Genomic DNA, 20,766 nt, shown 5'->3' with positions numbered 1-20,766 from the left:
GGTAACATGGGAGGGGTAACTTAAAAGACCAGAGAACACCTCACCTTGGAGAATTATCATCCTAGTCCTTAAATCAGTGGAAGAATATCAAATAGTGTTACAAAAGTACACGAAGTCCCAAGTCTGGAGACTGGTCCTTTCCAAATCAGTGTTTGGAGCATTTTCTGCCAAGTGCCTGCTGACCTTTATGAACTCTGAGAAGCTTCAGCTAGTATTGGTATTAAAGGCAGCTCAACTGATTGGCAGAAACGTGCTCATAGATTATACACTTTTCAGCGTTTCATTTTTCATTTGTGCTGCCCACTGAAGGCCACACAATATAGATTTGCACTGCATACTTTTTGCAGAACTGGAAGCTGAAGAGATAGGTACATGAAAATACACTTCCGCACTTAGAAATTTCCCAAAAACTCTCTCTTTCAGTGCAGCCTGAGCAAGCTAATTCCCCCCTGAGTTTTCTTTAAAATAGAGACTGTGAGTCATTTTCCCTGAAAGAGGTTCTGGAAGCTGGAAGGAGATGAGAAGTATGATGCCTTTATCAGATCTTTTAATTTGATCCAGACCTTACTTTTCTGAATGACGTATTCCAGCTCCACATTCACAGCTGGCTGCTCCATTAAGCTTCTCATGCTTGCATAGCATAAACTGTGTGGGATCCCATCTTCTTGATGAATAACAAGCTTTTCCATCTGCTTTTTACATATTCAGTTATTCTTCACAGGGAACTCTCACTCTGAAGCCATACATTGCTAGATGATTGCTCTGAATCTTTATATGGTTAATCCCATATAATCCAGTCTGTGCGTTAGGCCAAACAGCTCGTAGTTGCCAAGTAGTTAGCAAATGCTGGTAACCTATGACTGATCTCCCAAAATAACAAGAAGAGTCACTCCCACCACATGATTTCAGATTCTCGGGGCAAAGCAGAAGAAGATACAAGCAGCTGAGGAAAGTATGTTTGGAGCTCAGGCTCATCAAACTGAGCTGTCAAACAAATGTACCCGTTAAAACGCTGCCTTTTAAATAAAGCATGAAGTTCTACAAAAGGCAGGGTGGGGAGGGGAGAACTCTCCACTGCCTGACAGAAACAGCATGAAGGTCCCTGCTCCTGCAGCACAGAAAGCCTAGACACCTATGCTGGAGAAGTGACGGTCTACCAAAAAGACGCTGGAGGGTTTCGGTAATTCAGACCTCCCTATAATGATTCAGTTGGTGCCAGGGGTTTCTGAGAATAACAACAAACTGACTGAGAAAGTGGAGGATGAGCTGGCAAATCTGGTGGCATAAAAATAGCCGTCTAGTACCAATTCTTGGGAGTCTGGAGGAAAAAATGTTCCGTGCTATTTTAAGGCATGGATATTTCAAGTCTTGAAATCCAAGATGTTCATCTCAAGACAGCAATAAGGTCCCTGTGAGTCAGGTATAAAGAATAAAAAGCTGGTGAAAAACTTAGTACAAACCCATTTTACAAGTTTTTTACAAATGGCAGTATTTGAACCCTCCACATTATTTTAAATTCTTAATTCTTTTGAGACATACATGTTTCTGAAGGCAACAAACAAGATTTTTAACTGTATCTTTGAATTTGGGTGATGGTGTAAGACCTATCCTTTCCACTAAAATGTTTTTTGCCCTGAAACTGTACACATTTGTTTTACTAATGTAAAAGTAAACAAACAAAAAGCAAGAATAGACATACAAAGAAGACAAAGGATTTCAGTTTTACTGTGCTGTAGTTTTGCTGAGTTTCATCTATGCTTTTGCCTCAGGTTATTCTGAAAAAATATTGATTATTTGGTTACATTTGGTGAAGAATAAAGGGGATTGCATGAGAGAAAAGGGAGCTGAGAGGTATAAGGATTCAGGAATGTGATTTCAACAAAATCTTAACTCTGTTTCATTCCACTGTTTCTGAGAAGAAAAACCCACTGCTGTCCCAGGTGGAATGTCTTTAACAGTTTTTTATAACCAATTCAGTAGCAGATGAGGGAGAAAAATGAATCAGTTTTTCTCACAGGCTGGGCAAGCCCCCTGCCTGCCAGATTTTAGAGCTAGCTAAACAATCTTTGTCTCTCAGCAGTATGGGAAAGAGAGAGTATTGTTGGCCTTTTTTGAATTATTTTTTGTGCAGAACTAATAAGATGGGCAGAATGGACAAATATGCTTCCTCCTGAGAAGAACCAATAAACCAGTGGCTCGGCACTCACTTAAAAAGTGGAGTACAGCTTCATCTGCTACTTATGCAAGAACAGCAAATTTCAACTACCTTTATCTACAGTCTTGGAGATGCCATAACCACTAGGCTATTATCTGTTTAGCATGACCTGTTCTCTCTCCCTCTCTGCCTTTTCAGAAGTCATAGAATCATAGAATGGTTTGGGTTGGAAGGGACCTTTAAAGGTCATCTAGTCCAACCCTCCTGCAGTAAGCAGGGACATCTTTAGCTAGATCAGGTTGCTCAGAGCACCATCCAACATGACCTTGAATGTTTCCAGGGATGGGGCTTCTACCACCTCTCCAGGCAACCTGTTCCAGTGTTTCACCACCCTTATAATAAAAAATATCTTCCTTACATCTAGTCTAAATCTGCCCTCTTTTAGTCTAAACTATTACTCCTCGTCCTATCGCAGCAGGCCCTGCTAAAATATTGCCCCCATCTTTCTTATAGGCACCCTTTAAGTACTGAAAGGCTGCACTAAGTTCTCCCTGGAGCCTTCTCTTCTCCAGGCTGAACAACCCCAACTCTCTCAGCCTGTCCTCATAGGGGAGGTGCTCCAGCCCCCTGTTAATTTTTGTGGCCCTCCTCTGCACCCGGTTCAGCATGTCTTTCTTGTGCTCAGGACTGCAGAGCTGGACACAGTCCTCCAGGACACAGTACTCAAGACCTTGTGAAAGGTCTTATCTCCTAAGCATGTGGAATGGGAAATCCAGCTGTGCTCAGGACAGCTGTGCACATTCATTGACCTAAGACAAGAAGAGCTGTATCTTTTTTGGTCCCTGAAGCAGGTCATTAAAAAATATGACATAGAATATTTCCAGCCAACCCAAAAAACACATTTCAGGTGTTTAGCTGTTCTTGAAAAAGCCAAAGACTTGTAGTGAGCTTTCATGCTAAATTTCTTCAGTATCAAACCAAGTGTTTCTAGGCCAGAACCTGTATCTACTGGAATCAATATCTTCAATAGACATTGGATGTTTTTTGTCTGGCTAATATAGAGCAAAAGGTCTGAATTTGTCTTATTCTTTTTCCCAATACTACCCTTCTGCTCAGCTTCTCCTACCCTATATATTAAAATCTATTGATTTTCCGTTATGTTTTTATTTGTATTTTCCACACAAGTGTAATTATTTGCATCCCAGACATGCAGCAGCTGAAAAATGAAAGCAAACAAGCAAACAAATAAATTTCACAGAAACTGCAAGTGGTCGTTAATATTTCCAAACCTCGTTAATTTTTTATTCGTCCTCATAGGATCTCAAAATTGTTGTGTCCGTTTCTCGTAACTAAAGAATGCAAGGCAATATTGACATTTGACACATTCTAAAACTGTAATATATTTCCACATATTTAAACCTAAAATGTTCCATTAATGTAAGATAAATTCTTAAAGATCCAGACTTCCGAGTACACCAAGAGCTCTTGAATGTCTAGGATTTTTAATTAAATCTTTAATTGAAAGCCTGTCCCAAGTGTTAGCACTGTTATTTTGTAGATAAAACGAACCAGTTGGACTACAACTTCTTTTCTGTCTTCTGCAGCTGAAATATTGTTCCAGCATTATGACTTTTATTAAAAACCAAGTCAGATTTGGGCTCAAAGGACTGCCACAGGAGCCTGTGCCGGTGAAGAGCGATCTCCAACAGTACGCTGGGAACAAAAGAAGTGTACATGGCCTGTAGCTTCAGGGAGTGATGGAGTAAGCTACATTTTGAGTTGAAGACCTGCATGGTGGCCTAAAATCTTCACAAAGATCTTAAAGTAGATTTTGTAAAGGTCATAATAAACTTTGACCAGACTTTAGCAGGGTTCAGCCTCTAAAGCAGATGTTACTACAGGGGCCACAAAGAGAAATATGTGCTCTGTGTCAGCAGTATCACTATAAGTCACAACCAGACCTCACATCCATCGCTCCTGACGTTTCTCATTCTCACATTCTTTTGGAGGTCATAGAAGGAAGCCTGGAGAAACACACCCTCTCCCCACATGCTTCCAACTATAGTTATCTTCTCAGGAAATAATCAAGAAAATTAGAAATGGCTATCCTGGGTCCCAAAACAGGTAGCTCTTACCAGATGGTTGGTTACCGTCTTGATGAGAATATCTGCAATCTGTCAATCGTGGTGGTAACAGGAATAAGAGGAACCCATTCTTAATCTCCATCATTTGGCTGATTGCCATGTGCCATGGGACTCCACAGGCCAAGGACATCCACCTGAGGAGTTCCTGCAGGGAAGGCCCTACTCAGTGAGACCCTCTGCTTCTCTGCATGCACCCATAAGGGAACAAATGGCCTTGTAGCATATCCACTGATATTCTGATTCATTCAGCTCAGGTGAGGGGAGTGAAAGGAGGTAAAGAAATAGGAAAGATATTTTTGACCCAACCATCCATTACCCAGTAATATAAATTAAAGAACAATATTAACTTTCTGAGTCCAGTACAGTGTCTTCTACTTTTGCTTTTCTGTTGTTCTTCATGACACATTCTTCTACACCCCACACACCTTCTTTTCACTGAAGAATCATTATTTTATTCCTAAGACCTTATTAAAAACACTTCTGTATTGATTCCCTCATGAGGCTTGTCATCAGTTCCTGTGGTTTATAACATGAATTAATGTTGTGTTTTGATTTAAAAAATATTGCACAGAACTTCAAATCAGGTTGATCATCCACTTCTGTTGTTTTTCTCACCAATTTAATAAAAAATGCTTTATGTCTTTATGAACAATGTAAATGAAATCTTGCCAATTTTCTTGTCACTTCTTATCATAGTTCAAATGATGATATGTTTTCTAATCTAGCAGACACTGCCAAACACCTCACAAAGTGTTTCTTGTGCCATATGATGATAAGCTACTTGATGAGACATTTACAAAAGGTATGAAATGAAGGCAAGAGCTCAGTGAAAAAGGAGTAGTATTTGCCTGTTGTGGTCTTGAGACAAGTAGGCCTTAAGTCCTCCACCAATATAGATGCCTCTGATTGCTACCAGCTGAGAATCCTTTCCTGAACTGGTGACTGAAGCCTTCCCCAAGTCTGAGCAGACTTGTTCATCAAGCCTTCTCTACAGACCTGTCAACTGGGATTACATATGGAAAACCTGCCTTCCTCCCACCGAAACTTTCCAGTTGGAAAGGCTTGCCTTTCCTTTCCAAACTTAACCCACACAAAAGATTCCCTTTGCAGGTCAACTTCTGTCCAGTGCAAAAGGAAATGCCCCACTGCTCTGCCATGCCAGCCTATTGCCTTCTTGATTTCTTACACCATCAGGTTTCTTTTCTTGAACCTTGTAAGGTGGATGGGATTCATCGTGCCTCACCTCATCATTGATTTCTACAGTATTAGTCATACAGGCCTCTTTTACCAAGTGAAACAAAAACTTGTAAGGAGAAAGTTATGTTAGTAAAATATGAAATACAAAATATTCTAACTAGATGCATAATTTTGTTACCGGTTACCGTGTGACCATGACATAAGGAGTATGATACCACAGATGGTAAAACTGGGAATGAGAAGTAAAAGTAGGATAACGCCACCCTACTCACACATGTACATTCCCACACACTGAGTTTTATATGGTCTCTTCTGGGGGACAAAAGCTAATAAGTGCCTGAAAAGCTGCCTGTGTTCATTTCATTCCTCAGTTTTCATACTATTTCGTTGGTTTTGTGTCTGGGTTTCATGTTTCCCCTCTTACTCACTTCTTTCAAACCTGCTTTCCGAACAGCAGTACTGTTCCTTCCCTCTGTTGGCTTCCTCTCTTCTGTACTTTCCCATTTCCACCCAGTCCACTCCAAGCTATTTCCCCTCCCTTGTGTTCTCTCGTTATCTTTCCCTCCTCACACTGTTCTATGTGCTGTTTTCTCTTATGCTTATCACGTCCATCTTTTTTTTCCCCTCTTCCCAGTACTTTCCATTCCTCACTTCCCCCCTGTCTCTCTGACGCATAGTGAACTGCATGCCACCATTTTTTGTCCCAGCCCTATGTTCATCCGCACCCTTGGTACTACACTCCCTGGCATAGGGAGAAAGCAAGGAGAATGAGTAAGAGATGTTGTGTTGGTGGAGGGGGACCTTGAGGGTCAGGGAAGACAGACAGGGCGAGAAGAGGGAAATCCTTCTGCCAGACTGCAGCCACCCTTCGCCCCACTGCAACTGGTACTTTCCCACTCCTGTCATTCTGAACTCTTCAACAAGCCTGCTTTTCTCCCTTGGGTTTCACTCATGACAGTCAGTGCAACAATTTCTCCCTCCATTTCACCTTCAAGTCCTTCCTAAAGAAGTAATACCTTTCCACACCAGTGCTCCAGGCTTAGGTTTTATTCCAGCTAGTCTTTATGGCTGTACCCTGCTGGCACATCCAGGGTCCTATCCACCAGTCAAGTGCATTACTATATACTAAAACATACACTGATTCTGTTCATTCCTCATGATATTAGCCAAATATGCCTAAAGTTTAACCTTGCTTGTGTATCTACCCAACTCCAGACCTAACTTCGAGTCTTTTTCATGGCCATATTCTGCTTTTTTGCGAGAATCTTTTCATTCACCTTGACTGTACCCTGGTGAAAAATCATTTACTGAGCAGCACCCCACATTGAGCTTTGGCAATCCTCTTACTGCCTCTCAGAGCCATGACTCTGGTCAAAATGAAAGCTTTGCAGAATAATCTTTGCCTCCTCTTTTTTGGTTGTCAGGTCATATGGTTTTATTCCTGTGGCTGCTCTTAACCTAACTAGATAGGGGACATCGACACCTGGCGTTGCTGGCAGCCCTTTCACCTCTAACTCATCATGCAGCAGCTCAGTAAACTCCTTTTGAATTCAGTCCCAGTGTCCTTGGCCAATCTGCACCTGGATCAGCTTCCTCTGCCAGTGCACAGAGGAGCACCCCAGCCTTTTGTACCATGATGCACACCCTGCACACCTTCCTCCAAAGGGACTGGACTGACCATAGTCTCAGCAAACCAAGACCAGCGCTTTAGCAGATGCTTCTGCCCTAGGGATCCTCCTCCAGACAGGTTCCCCACAGCTGCAGGCAGGCAGGGAGGTAGCTAACGGCAGCAGCAGCACCACAACACTTTCCAGGCTCTCTAGACTCCTCTCTAAAGTCTTTCCTAGCAGCAGGCACACTCTCTGTCCCTCTGTTTTCATCCATTAATGAGTTCAGCTGATTAGCCCCCTTGCTGCTTCAGTTTCTCCAAGCTATAGCAACCCAAGCACTGCCCCCACACACTTTCTGGAAATCTGAACAACTATTGCCCTTTTCTCTTTCTTGACCTTTTCCCTATCCTCCTTCAGCTGTCTTTTATCAGTAAGCCACAACAGGATCTGACTGCTTTGATTTCAAAGCCTGACAGTGGTTTGTATCCTTCCAATTAATTCACGTTTAGTGAACCAACCTGCAGTGTTCCGTCAGCAAACAGCCTAGTAACCAAACAAAACCCAAATCTCCACCTGCAGATATCTTTTACCACTTAAAATACAGAATGACGGAGCAGAAAACCTTTTAGTGCTTTGTGCTTTGACCCTCTGGTAAGCTAGTGGGACCCCAGAATGTAGTTAAAGGCTGCCTAAGGCAGATTGCAAACATGCCAGAGAAATTGAAGAGAGTGCACCGGAGATTAAGTACCCCCACTCCACCCCAAAAGAAAAAAAACCTTAAAAACTTCAGATTCATTTTGTGGGGCTTGAACACAGCAGACTGAACAGTGTCACCATGCTGGCTGCTCATGACAGACCCACTTTTATTATTGGTACTGTTCGCAGAGCTGTTGAGAGACTCTTGTTGAAGGCCACAAAAAAGGTCTGTCACATCTCACTGATCCTGCCTGACTCATAGTTTAGCACTTCTCTATGTGCCCCCAGGCAGTATTCACAGGTCTTAAGAACTTCTTTGAGCTTCTTCTGGGACCCTGATGGAGCATAATCTTGCTTTTCTACCAACTTTTCTGACTGAACAGCTGTAGTTACATTTTTCCTTGTGCAGATGTTGTCTGTTCTTTCAAGTTCTCTGGCTGTATTTTTGTTTTTGCCAATCTGTTTCTCATTTGTCTTTCCCAAATTTCATTGTCCATATTCCACATCCTGCTTACCCAGTATAAACCAGAATATTATGCTGCCTGTTATTGACTTTGTGACCTGTTTGGTTGCAACAGGAACAGGCAAGGGAGTTCTCGGTGGGTTGTTGCTGGGAGCAGAAACTCAGAAAGGTAGAAAGTAGTCCTTTGGCCATAACATTAATGTCTCTGCTATTCCTACTGTCTCTGCATGCCTGCAAAGCACAGAAGAAAAATTTCTGAGATCACTGGGAGCTCTCATTTGCTAGTGCAGTGACTGTAAACAAGAGTGATGTGACTGGTTAGAGAAAGGGGAGACAGTTCAGCAGGGACACACATCACTTATCTCACGACTTACAGAACAAGATGAATGAAACCATCCATACAGACAAGGGGAACAAATCAAGAAAACAATGTTATGCAAGCAAAGCCTGAAACTCAGAACTAGAAAATGCCTCCCTGAACACAACTGTATTGTTGTTATATTTTTTAACAGGTCAAAGGTGCATCGAATGCTTTTAAAACAAAAGTGTGTGTAACTTCTGAAACCAGTAGTGTGAGTAAATATATTAAAAAGCACGGGTAGATTTGAAAAGACAACATTTTAGAGATAAGTCAACCTCTAGCACATTCTCTGTTTTATGGGACTCTTCCTCCCCAGGAATATTTGATTTCTGCCTGCTTTAGTTATTTATGATTTAAAATAATTACTTTGAAATTGAGAAATGTGACCCTGGTTCAGGAAAGCCTTAAAAATATGCTTCAGCAAGTTTTGAGCTGTTCTTCAGTATTGACCTGAATGCCTTCAACAAATTATACAAGACTATATTCTAGGGTGTTATCTCATATGTCGCATTCATCTAATGAGTCAAAAAATTCTTTAGTGCTTGTAGGGACAGATGTGAGACTTATGCATCATGAAAATCTTTAATAATGTGTATGATGTGGAAAAAATTATAAAAAAGAGATACTGAGATGAGAGACTCAGGACACTGTATGAAGCCATGAATAGGGGCACCTGGCACAGCCAGGATAATACAAAATTATAAATGCATTTATTTAATAGAACTAGATTGCTCCCTGGCATGCAGGGCTGCCTTCCTACCTCCGTGACAAGCATGCTGAATGGGAATGCAATCTTTCTGGAGAAACTGTGAGACTTTTAATTTGCTGGAGTAGCAAAGGGACTGAAGGATGACAATTCAAACTGTACATGATGTGGCTATTGCAAAGGCTTATTTATTCTGTTTAGCCCTGGGTCAGGAGATTGGGTGCTGCTGGAGGAGCTGAGAATCCTTTATGATGTTAATTCAGGGGTGATCTCTCTCAAGTTTGAAAAACTGCAGCTCCGTGTCCTGAGCTTTAAAGTCAGTTTGGAGATACAACTTCAGATCTGGGAATAATTCCGTTCCATTTGCCTGTTGGGAATAATCCTGCTCCTTTTTTCTGTTGAACTTACTGAGCCATGCAGCTGATTTTGCAAAGTAAAGATAAGCTCTGTTTTCATCCTTATCAACCCTTACTGCCAAATGTTTGTAGCTTGTCTGTTCGCTGAGTTTGCTGGTCTTTCCTTCTTCTGTTTCATCCCCCCTGGTCCCAGTTTGCTCCAGTGCTGAGGCTTCACAACCTTCAACAGTGTCAACACCCTTTCAAACTGGAGCCCCTTTCATAAACTAGGCACCTTTATTTTCACCTTTTTCAACCTGCGATTCTGTTCTTTGGTATTTCACTGAGTCCTATACCAACAATCTCTCAAGGTCGCTTGTTTACTAAACTTGAAGTCCCACTGCTGACTTCCTCAGTAAGGAGACTGTCTAGACCACATTTACTTTCTCTGCTCAACCCTTTTCTCTCTCATTGCCATCCTCATCCACCATTTTCTCCTCATTCCATCTATGGCTCAGAAGATGTCCCTCTCCAGGTGCTTCTTTTATCCTCTGGCACTGAATCTATACAGTATTCCAGTCCTGAGCCTAAAACTTACTTTATTTTGGATGGTTAATCTCCAGCTTGTCATATACCTCTGGTCTTGAATGCTGGGAAAAACTGGAAGGATTCTTTGATCTGAAATCCACAGAGCTGTGAGTCTTTTCCTGCAAATTTCAGTCAGAGGGTAACTGCTCTCACAGCCTGTGATGTTTGTGTCTGAGCTAGTCACCCTAAATTGCCTCCATAGCTATCATCAGCTTTTTAAAGGTGGGATTTCTCCAATACATTGTAGATGTCTTTAATAAGATGATGTGATTGGCAGCCTAAATCCATCTATTTACTTCCCCACAATTACAAATGGAACTTTAGAGTGGCTACTCCAAGTGGATCCTACCCTTAGAAACAGAAATATTGGACAAGTTTAGTATGATATCAACAATTCCTCAGATCAAAGGTCTCATCTATTCTAATGTGGATTTTCCATTTCCTGTCTAATTTACAATATGTAAAAACATTCTGTAAAAACATGGTTCCTTCAGAGATGACAAAGCTGGAGCTCAGAAGGGTGGAGTGACTTGCTGAAGTTTACCAAGCACCCTTTATTCAGCACTGAATTACTATAGTAGTAGTCACTGATATTCAGATTGGGAGAGCTGGAACCAAAGCATCTGTTACCTATTCCTTTAAATAGCAGCACCTGCCGAGAGATCACAAAGAGGACAGGACATTCTCTTTTCCTTTGCACCTAAAATTTGCCCATACACCCCAGCTACAGAGATGTTTGGGGGACTTGTATGGCTGCTAAGATAATTACCATGCGATTCATGAGATGAGAGAAAACAATACTGGGATTTACAACTATTATTTCGATCTACAGATGCAAAACTGTGAGTGCTATGTAACGTTGCAAAAAGTGGGCCCTAGGATCTTGGACCTTCTAAAACATTTACTCTTTGACAATTCCTGTGCCTCCAATTTCCCTATGAAGTGAGAAAAGCAATAATTTTTCTATAGGCATACTCATGCAAGAGAGGAACATCAAATGCTGGCATTAACAGTAGTTCAAGCATGAATTCTGATGTTATGGCTGCCCTTCATGCCTTCTAGAAGCCAGAGCTGTAGACCTGGACAACCTTCATCTGGTGGCTGGGATAAAATAAAGTCAACAGATTAATATAGGAGCCAAATTTCCTGTTGTATACAAAAAATTGAAGAGAAGGACAAAGAAATCTTGAAGTGCTTGGTCCCGACTCCTAAATCAGACACTACATAAAATACAAATGTTCAGTCTTGAAAAGATAAGGAAGTCAGCCAAAAAGAAAAAAAAAAATATTTTAGGAGTGGCATGTATTTTACCCCATATGTTTTGATGTTACTGTTGGGTGAAAGATTTGTATGAAATTAACTGACATCAGGCCTTGGAGCAGAGTTACAGTAGAGTCTAAATGTACACTGCATTTCCTTCACTTCTTTTTATCTTCATACCTCATGTTTCTATGGGCTACTTTTGTTATGTTTATGTGGCAGATGCAGGAACATCACTCTCAATGCTGACAAGAAAGCACTTCTTAAAGCTCCACATGCTCATTTTTGGACACTATTTCTGACTTCACCACAGAGGATAACTCTGGGGTGTGCCAGGGGCTCTTGTCTTTGGAAGTCTAATCCACCAGTGCCTGTGGACATGCATTCAAGTCTGACTGCTATTAAACCATCTTAAAATCCTAATGTCATCTGGACAAATGTGTTTTAGACACCTTAGTTGGCTGGGATGAATTCTAGATCCAGAGTTATTACCTTGATTAGATATAGTCATTAAGCTGAACTTGCCCTTTACTCATTAGAAGCTTAAATGTCACAGCAAGTATTTTTTTTTTGCCTCCTAGCCATCAGCTCCAGATTTAGATTAGTCTAGGTAACCTTTCAAACTATGTACTCCAAAAGGAGGTGGTCCTTTTTCTATTTTTTTTGTTCAAAGCCAACCAAGAACTTGATAAAGGACATCACATAAGCATCTGTCTTAATAGCTTTTCCCAGAATCTCCTCATCTGACCTTTATTACTGTCTGAATCATCTTCTGTTGCATTGAAGTGTAACTTCCTTCTTTGTCACTGGATATTTTGCATTGCATTAAAAATAATAGTCCCACAAACATATCCTCCAGCTCTGTTTGCTCCAGTTCACCTGCCTCACCCTGTCATAGTGCATCTAAAATCTCTGCAACTACCATTCTGCCCGTTTCGCTTAGCTCTTTGTATGCTCCATTATTTCATGGCTCAGCTGCCGTTTGTCACTGGGCTGCAACACCTGCAAAAACATCTTTCTGCAGTCAGCAGGCATGCACCCTCATTTACTGTGGTGCTGGGTAATTGCCAATTACTTTTAAATACCCACTTTTTAAAAAAAAAAAAAAAAGAATGTAGAAAAATTGACTTACAAAGAAGAGCATGCATCAACTTATATCAACTCACAAGCTCAAGAAATGGGACTATGGGAACCTTATGAGGTTCAACAAGGCCAAGTGCAAGGTCCTGCACCTGGGTCAAGGCAACCCCCAGTATCAACACAGGCTGGGGGATGAAGGGATCAAGAGCAGCCATGCGGAGAAGGACTTGGGGGTGTGGGTGAACATGAGCCAGCAATGTGCACTCGCAGGCCAGAAGGCCAACCGTATCCTGGGCTGTGTCAAAAGCAGCGTGACCAGCAGGTCGAGGGAGGGGATTCTCCCCTTCTCCTCTGTTCTGGTGAGACCCCACCTGCAGTACTGTGTCCAGCTCTGGGGCCCCCCATCACAGGAAAGAGTGGGGGCAGAAATGGCCACAAAAATGGTCAGAGGGCTGGAACACCTTCCCTGTGAGGACAGACTGAGAGAGTTGGGATTCAGCCTGGAAAAGAGAAGGCTCCAGGGAGACCTTATGCAGCCTTTCAGTGCTTAAAGGGGGGCTACAAGATAGGGGCAATCTTTTAGTAGGGCCTGTTGCAATACGACAATGGGTAATGGTTTTAACCTGAAAAACAGCAGATTTAGACTAGATAGAAGGAAGAAATTTTTTACAATGAGGGTGGTGAAACACTGGCACAGGCTGCCCAGAGAGATGTGAGAAACCCCATCCCTGGAAATGTTCAAGGTCCGGTTGGAATGGGCTCTGAGCAACCTGACCTAGCTAAAGATGTCCCTGCTTACTGCAGAGGGATTGGACTAGATGACCTCTAAAGGTCCCTTCCCACCCAAACTATTCTATGATTCTGTGATTCTGTGATTCTATGTGTGTTTATTCCCTTTACAATGTTCCCCTGAGGACATAAGCCTGTCTCTGGTGAAGTGAGAGCCTTGCCGTGGGCTAAAGCCTGAACTTCACTCTCATTTTCATTGCTGCAAATGATGTTCCAAAATCACTTGTCAGACAATAATGGCATGGGTCTGAGTTGCAAGACGCTGATTTGCCTATTTCAGTGTGTGGATGCCATTAGTGCCCCAAACACTCAAGTTTCGGGTCCAGAAGAGCATTGCCACGGGTTTAACATTTTGTATTTGCATTAGAACAATACCTTCGGGTGGGAGCTGCCTTTCAGAGGGGTGCTGTCCTGTGCATTCCCCTGAGGGGAGGCAGCTGTCAGGCAGCACCACCAAATAACTTTCTCCTTCTCCTGAAAATGTAGAGCAGAGCAGCGGGTTGAAAAAGTCCTCACCTTCTACAAAGAGCTCTCCCAAGTAAAATGAAGGCAAAGAGGAAGAGCACTGCCTCACCAAAGGCCATCTGTGTCTCCATGCCATACTGCAGTGAGGGGAAAAGGGAGGTTGCATGCAAAACGTTAATGGCAGTAAGTTCTGCTGAAAACGACTGACTGCTTTAACTAGTGGGAGCAGTGCCAGGGTCCCACCTGACAGCCTCTGCAAGGCTCCTGATTGCCAGGCTTGCACCTATTTTATCAAGACTCTGAATATAGCAGCTGAAGAAACTTCTAGCAATGGCTCCTTTTGCCTCACCCAGCTTACGGCAGCACAGCACCCAGTCTTTGCTGGATGAGACCAAATACTGGTGTAGATAGGTGCTCTCTCACAGGACAAACATGCAAAAGCTGCAGCATCTGGAAGATGTTTGTCAAAAAATGTTGCTTCTACACACCTGTTCATCTCCAAACACTACTTGCTACCACCTGAAGACTTCCTTTGTTACTCATTATTTAACTACTTGATCTTTTCAGACCTGTGATTATTTAACTAAGTATGTCGAGTCCTTGAATTGAGAGTCATTTTTGCTGAGGTAGTGGCAGAAAATCCTCTGTCTATACCAGTGTGGCCTGGCAAAGAAAAGTCCCAGGCACAACAGCCTGCAATTCTAGCTGCCCTTTTATCTAGGACTGCATTGATCCTGCAACTTTCAGTCTTGAGATATACTTCATATAGGTTTTTCTACAACATCAGGAAACTTTACTGTGTTATGAGTCTTCCCATAAGGTCATTTTTCCTAACCTTTTCAGCAAGGATGAGAAAACATAAGCAAATTCATCCTCTAGAAATTATCCAGTGTGCATCCTTAGGTTTTCCACATGTGCTCTCATAGTGGAAGAGCACCAACAAATAGTAACAGGTGAGAGTAAGGGGAAAGATGCTGAGAAAATCCTCAAAAGGCTTAGGCAAGTCTGGCAGATACCTAAATGTTATGGGGTTTGTCCATTTAATTGACCTATTGCACATTATTAAATGTGCCACCTTTTTCTAAAACCCCTAGATACTGCTGTAATCTCTTGCCACATGTACTATGCAGCACAACTCCCTTTGCCATTTTCTCACTGGTATCTGTAACTAGCTATTAGCAGCTCCTTTGCATTCCTTGCTTTTCATTACTGCTGCTGTATTTTATCATGTAGTCTATTGCCATTAAATGAATTCTATTGCTCTCAGGAGTTTCTACTTGTTTTATGTTATCAGTTTTGATTGCAGTATTCTCTATGCTGGGTATACATCTTTCAGTATTCAGGCAGCATTTCTGCATAGGGACAAGTTACACTAGTGTTGGACACCAAGAATTTCAGAGAGCCACTTAGAGCAGCCGACAGATCTGACTTCATGTCTAGGCAGTGTCACCAGCTGCTTAAGGTGGCAGACATCTGGGGACAAAGGGTGGCATCCATTCTGCTACTGCACCCACAAAGTAGGCAGCTGCGCTTTGCAAGGTGAAGGTTACTGCTGAGTGAAGTGGGGGAAAAAGCCGGTACATGGAGCCATATTTTAGAAGGTGTAGTGCTGTCTACTACCACAGCAAAAGGGTCTCCCTCTCATGGAAACTGTGCAATAGTACATTATAGCAGATATAGTTAAACTGAGATGGTTCAAGATGTTACAAACACAGTTGTCTGCTCTGCTCCTCAGCTGACAGGCATTTCCTGCCCGCTGCAGGGGCAGAGGGAGTGGTGCACATCTGATCCTCCATGCTCCCGCAGCCACCCATGAGGATGGAGTCACTGCTGCATGGGCTGATCTCTTTCACAGTCATGGGGCAGGGGAATAGACTTTGCAGCAGTACAGACTGCAAATTCCCCTGCACGCTGGCTGCTGGCAAACTTCCTTTTCACCTGTCTTAAATACAGTGGAGAGCAAAAACCTACAAAATTAGTGTGGTGACATTTCATTTCCCATGGAAATCTACAGGCATTGAAATAACTGCTCTATTAGTCCAGCAGTTGCAACATTTCCTACTATATTACGGTATCAGTGCTCAAAGCGGGTCTGCCTGCAATCCAGCTGAAGTGTCAGCATCTTACTGTTGTTGGAATTACGGGCTTTGAATCCAATGGAAACATGACTAATATCAACTCCTCCTGCTAACCCCTTGCATACTCACATCTGTGTACATGATTTTTTCCATGGGTTCAGTGTCATTAAAAGGTGACATCTGGAGATGATCTAAAACATCACAGCTCCATTGACCCAACATGTTGTCCCCTATTCTGTATTTGCTTAGGCATTTCTGCCTGTATGATACCTTCCACCTGTCCTTATTAAGTTACAACCTTTTTTTTTTCAAGATCACTTTTCCAATTTGTCAAGTTCATATTGGAGTCTGAGCCTGTCTCACCGTCTCTCACTACTTGTTTCATAGGCTAGATTAATATCTGTATTTTCTTCTCTACCATCCAGGTAACAGACAAAAAAAAAGTAACAGAAACAACACTGAGGTCATCTCAGACTTTATGGAAGTCTTCAAGGTTGTTTCTTCAAGTCTTTCTTTTTGACAATAAACTATCAACAGTTTCTTTTTTTAGAAAGGTTGTCCACCCAGAGTAATACTAATGTTTCCTTAGTTCATTAAATACATTGGTTTTAAATAGTTTGCTCCTGACTAACCTACATTGGCAGTTACTCAGTCTCCCCTTAGAGGCTTACAGTTTCGTTTTTGCTTGTTTTGTTCCAGAGTTTTTCCAAGAATTGAAATAAGCTAACTGTTTGGGTTTTTTTCTGTAATTCTTCGATTCCTTTGCCCTTCTTTTTCAAGATAGATGCCTACATACGTCCTTTTCCAGTCTCCTGGTCCCTCACCCGCTCTGCAGCAGCTGCCACTGATAATGGACTCATTCAGGCACTGCTTCAGCCTGTTAGCTAAGCTAACCCAGAGACAAGGTCTGTCAGACCTAGCTCACCAGAAAACATCTTTCTCAGCTAGCTATACCAAAGACTGTCCCTTCCTTGGCTGAAGGCTGCTATGAAGACATCGTGTTGCTAACTGTGCTAGCCACGCACTCTCAGCAGCTATGGTTGGAGGGCATCCTCACTCTCCCAAATGGTGGTTAGGAGAGACAGGCTTAGAGGACAAAACAGGGAGATTCAGATTAAATTCATACTACTGAGAGAACCACAGCCTTGTGTGATAGGCTTCTCACCACCCTGAACAGGACAGGGAACTTGGCAGGGGAGAGGAGGGAATTTCTCTACCCTGAAAATGCAACTGGGACAAAGGGATAAGGCAGGGGGGGGGGGGGGGGGTGGGGGTGGGGGGGTTGGGGGATGGGCACAGCTACTTGCACATATGAATTCGGCAAGCAGTTCCATTCCCAGGAGGGAAAGAGACAGATGAAAACATTAAAACTTTAATCTTGAGGCTTTTTCAACAAATTAAAATCCTAAAGCCAAAGGAAAACATTGCAAGATTTGAATCCTGAAATGGATTTTACTCTGCAATTATTTTGTCTATTGTTTAAATGAGAAAAAAGGAAAAGTTGTCGTTTGACAGAGACTGCAACTCACTTCAACCTCAATTTTTCATGTTAGCTGAAGAGCTGAAAAAACCAATTGTTTGCACAGCTCCTGTCCTGGAGCCTTGGAAAATTACCCTTGAGAGACAACAATTATGGGAGTTATGGTGCAGAACACCATCACGAAAGTTTAAATCAGAATAGACAGGTTTAGATCATTTTGGAAGATGCCATCAGAGCTGTGTATTGAAATGGGCCTAAAAACAGTTTCTGAAGCAGTAATGAATATACCTTGGCCTTCCCTATGCCTTTTTGACTGGTGCTGTTACGTATAGTTACCTCTAGTGCTCTTCATGCTGACCACATCTAATGATGCGTAGTTTTCTTGTTGTAGATGAGATCTCCAAGATGTATGGCTGTGCAGCTGTGCTGCTGAGAAAGTGAGTTGCTTTTACCTTCATTCACCTTATTTGCATGCATGGACACCAGGATGTAATGGCCTTTCATAGGGAATTAAACTCTTCCTCAGAGTCACGGCAGTTCCGCGTTTGTCCATCAGGGCTCAGCAAATGGGTTGTTGCTTTCTTCAGACCTTGCCTATTAAAGAGAGATTATTCAAGTGGATGAGTTAAAAGGTTGATGAGTCTAATTTTTTTTTTTTCCAGTAATATATCGTTAGTGAATGGAATTCATTAAGAAACTATTTGGTTTAGACTTCTTTTTTTACTCCCCAGGGTATGGTCCATGGATACATGTGAAAAAATAGATATATGATGTAGTTCATCAAGAGGAGTCGTTGGTGTGTTCTGTCATTGCTGCTAAGACGACACTATTTTAAATGCTATTCCCTGTAAATGTTATGCCTTCATTCAAATATATGAACAACATCATGCAATTTTCTCCTTGACTTTCCCCACCTTCCCAAAAAATAAGCCCCCATTTCTACAGCCCTTTTGTGCACTATTTTCTGAAAGGCTTGTGCTAAACCAGTATATTAGTGTGGATATTAGGTAGGCCTTTTTCTTTTTCTTTGAAACATGAGTGTTTCCTTTTACTAAGTGAGAATACTCATTTTTGCCAGATAGATATGAGCCATTGCACTGTTGAGTAAGACCAGGTAGGACCTGTACTTGAATTTGGATCCCAGGTACCCAGAGCAGGATGCAGATGAGCTTAGTTTTCCCACTGGGCCCCAAAAAATTTGGGGCAGGCTTGAGCTGGCCTTTTATCCCATTGGAAGGTGTTAGAAAACAGGGAGATGCCCTAGGTGGTTTGCAACTCACCTTGAAGGAGACATAGAATATGGTGTGGTCAAAACCTAATGAGAGAAGCTCAGCTGAAAGCAGCTCCAGCAGGATGAGAGTCAGCCCTGGCCACAGCCCCCCCACCCCCACCCCACCCCCAGTGTGTTTGGAAGGCTTTCCCCACGGCCACCAGTGAGAAGCAGGGAACCCTGCTCTGTGCTGTCTGTGGGCTGGCCCTGAGCACCAGCAGCCAAATCTGAAGGAGAAGGGATGCCCAGCATGCTGGCACCGAGTGGGGTTTTATCTGCAAGTGCTCATCTGGAGTTCAGGAGAGTGCAGTGTTAGCACACGTCGCTCACTCAGCTGCACTAGGAACTGTGGCAGTTCCCCAGAGATGTGCTGCTGCAGACACTAATGCTGATGGCATTGACTGACTTCAGCAGTCACTCAGTGGGACAGCATTGTCGGTGGGTTTTTATGAGACAGATCAAGAACTTATGGCTGCCCACTGCAGATCACAGGTGCCCCAGTGGGCTACTGCCCCTGGTTCATCCAGTGCTGGGTCAGTGGCTGGGTAGGGAAGGCTGACTGTTTTGTCCCAGTTATACCTATCACAAGGGAACTTGTGCTTGTCACTGTGAGGCCTCAGTGAAGGGAAGGTGGGACCTTCAGAGAGATACTCTAGTAAGGCTCTTCCTTTGCCTTTGTCCATCAGTGGATTAACTTATCTATGAATACCACTCCTGTTCATGTAGTTCACTCAGTTTATTAGTAACCTAAGGCCATGGAGACCAGGAAGAACCCTCTCGGGGTATGAACTTCACTCAGGTTCAGCCTGGTAAAAAACTCATGACAATGGTACCTGGAGCGTCTTCTTCAGGTATTGGCCATTCAAGGCCTTTGGTTGCCTCAGCTGCAATTAGTCCACATGCTTTGCAGAAACCACAGCTTGACCACCTATGGAAATGATCTGTACAATAACTGTCTTTAACATTTGTTTTTCATACCAACTGCAGAACAAAACAAAAAAATCTGTGTGTGTGTACATGTACCTGTGCTAGCTCACAACCAAACCTTCCTGGAGTTTTAAGTGAAACCAAAGAGAAAAATAATTTTAAATTGTGTGTTGTGTTCATCTTCCAGAGCATTTTAGTAAAAGCAGTGTTCAAGGCTAGGGATGAGACATGAGTTCAGGTCACAAAACTACAGAAGAGGATATTACCTCCCCCCCTCATCTAGTGCTGAGGGCGCCTCTTCAGGGTGTGAAGGATCTAAGCTTGTGTTCTTTCTCTGTCTGATACACACTTTGACGGCAACTGAGGGCTTCTGCACAACAGAGAGGTGTCTGATCCCTGACCTCAATATCCTCTAAGGGGCCTTTTCCAATCTCTGGTTTCAGGCCTCTTTTCTCCGTAAACAAGTCTTTACCACTCACAGAAGTAGTCTTGAAGGCTAATATCAGTCACAGAGGTTGCTCTCAGTAGGGTCCCTTTATAATCAGTGGACTACTGTATCTGGAGCAGATATCTTGTTTTGATTCTAGTTCATTTTCAAAAGTGAGAGGTGCTGTCAAGGTGATCCCCACACGAGGTCTGCGCTTTTGAAATCCACTCCCTTTGACCTAGAAAAGTGGCAGTTTTAGTATTACACGAAGTCTGATTGACCACGACTTCTTTCCCTCAGCTTTGCTCAGAGGTGCACTGAATATTCATATTATTAATATAAGACAAAGTTCAGTGGGATTCTGGGTGCTTTAATGTTTCTTGTAAATCACGTAAAAGTAAAAAGAAGCAAACGTTGCAATGTTTCAGTAGCTGATCTATTGTATACACACCGTGGAAATGTTCTGAATCTCAGTGCTTGGAGTGTTGTTTCTTCCATCCTCAGTAACAAAGAATGAAAGGTTAGTAGCTCATACTCGTGGATGCCCAGTACTTTCCCTTAGCAGGCACCCTGAGTAGTCAAGAACGTCTTTTTAAGCTTTATCAGACAACTGCTTTTGAGGGACAGATCTTAATGCAGAAAGATCCTTCTGGGTTTTGCTTCTATTAATTTTACATAAGGCACTTTTGTTAGCCGGAATTAGATAGCACCACTTATTTATGAATAACCCATGAA

This window comes from Leptosomus discolor, chromosome 1 (genome assembly GCF_034619465.1).
Source record: "Leptosomus discolor isolate bLepDis1 chromosome 1, bLepDis1.hap2, whole genome shotgun sequence".
NCBI classification, from domain to species: Eukaryota; Metazoa; Chordata; class Aves; order Leptosomiformes; family Leptosomidae; genus Leptosomus; species Leptosomus discolor.
Note: the sequence above shows the minus strand (reverse complement) of the source record.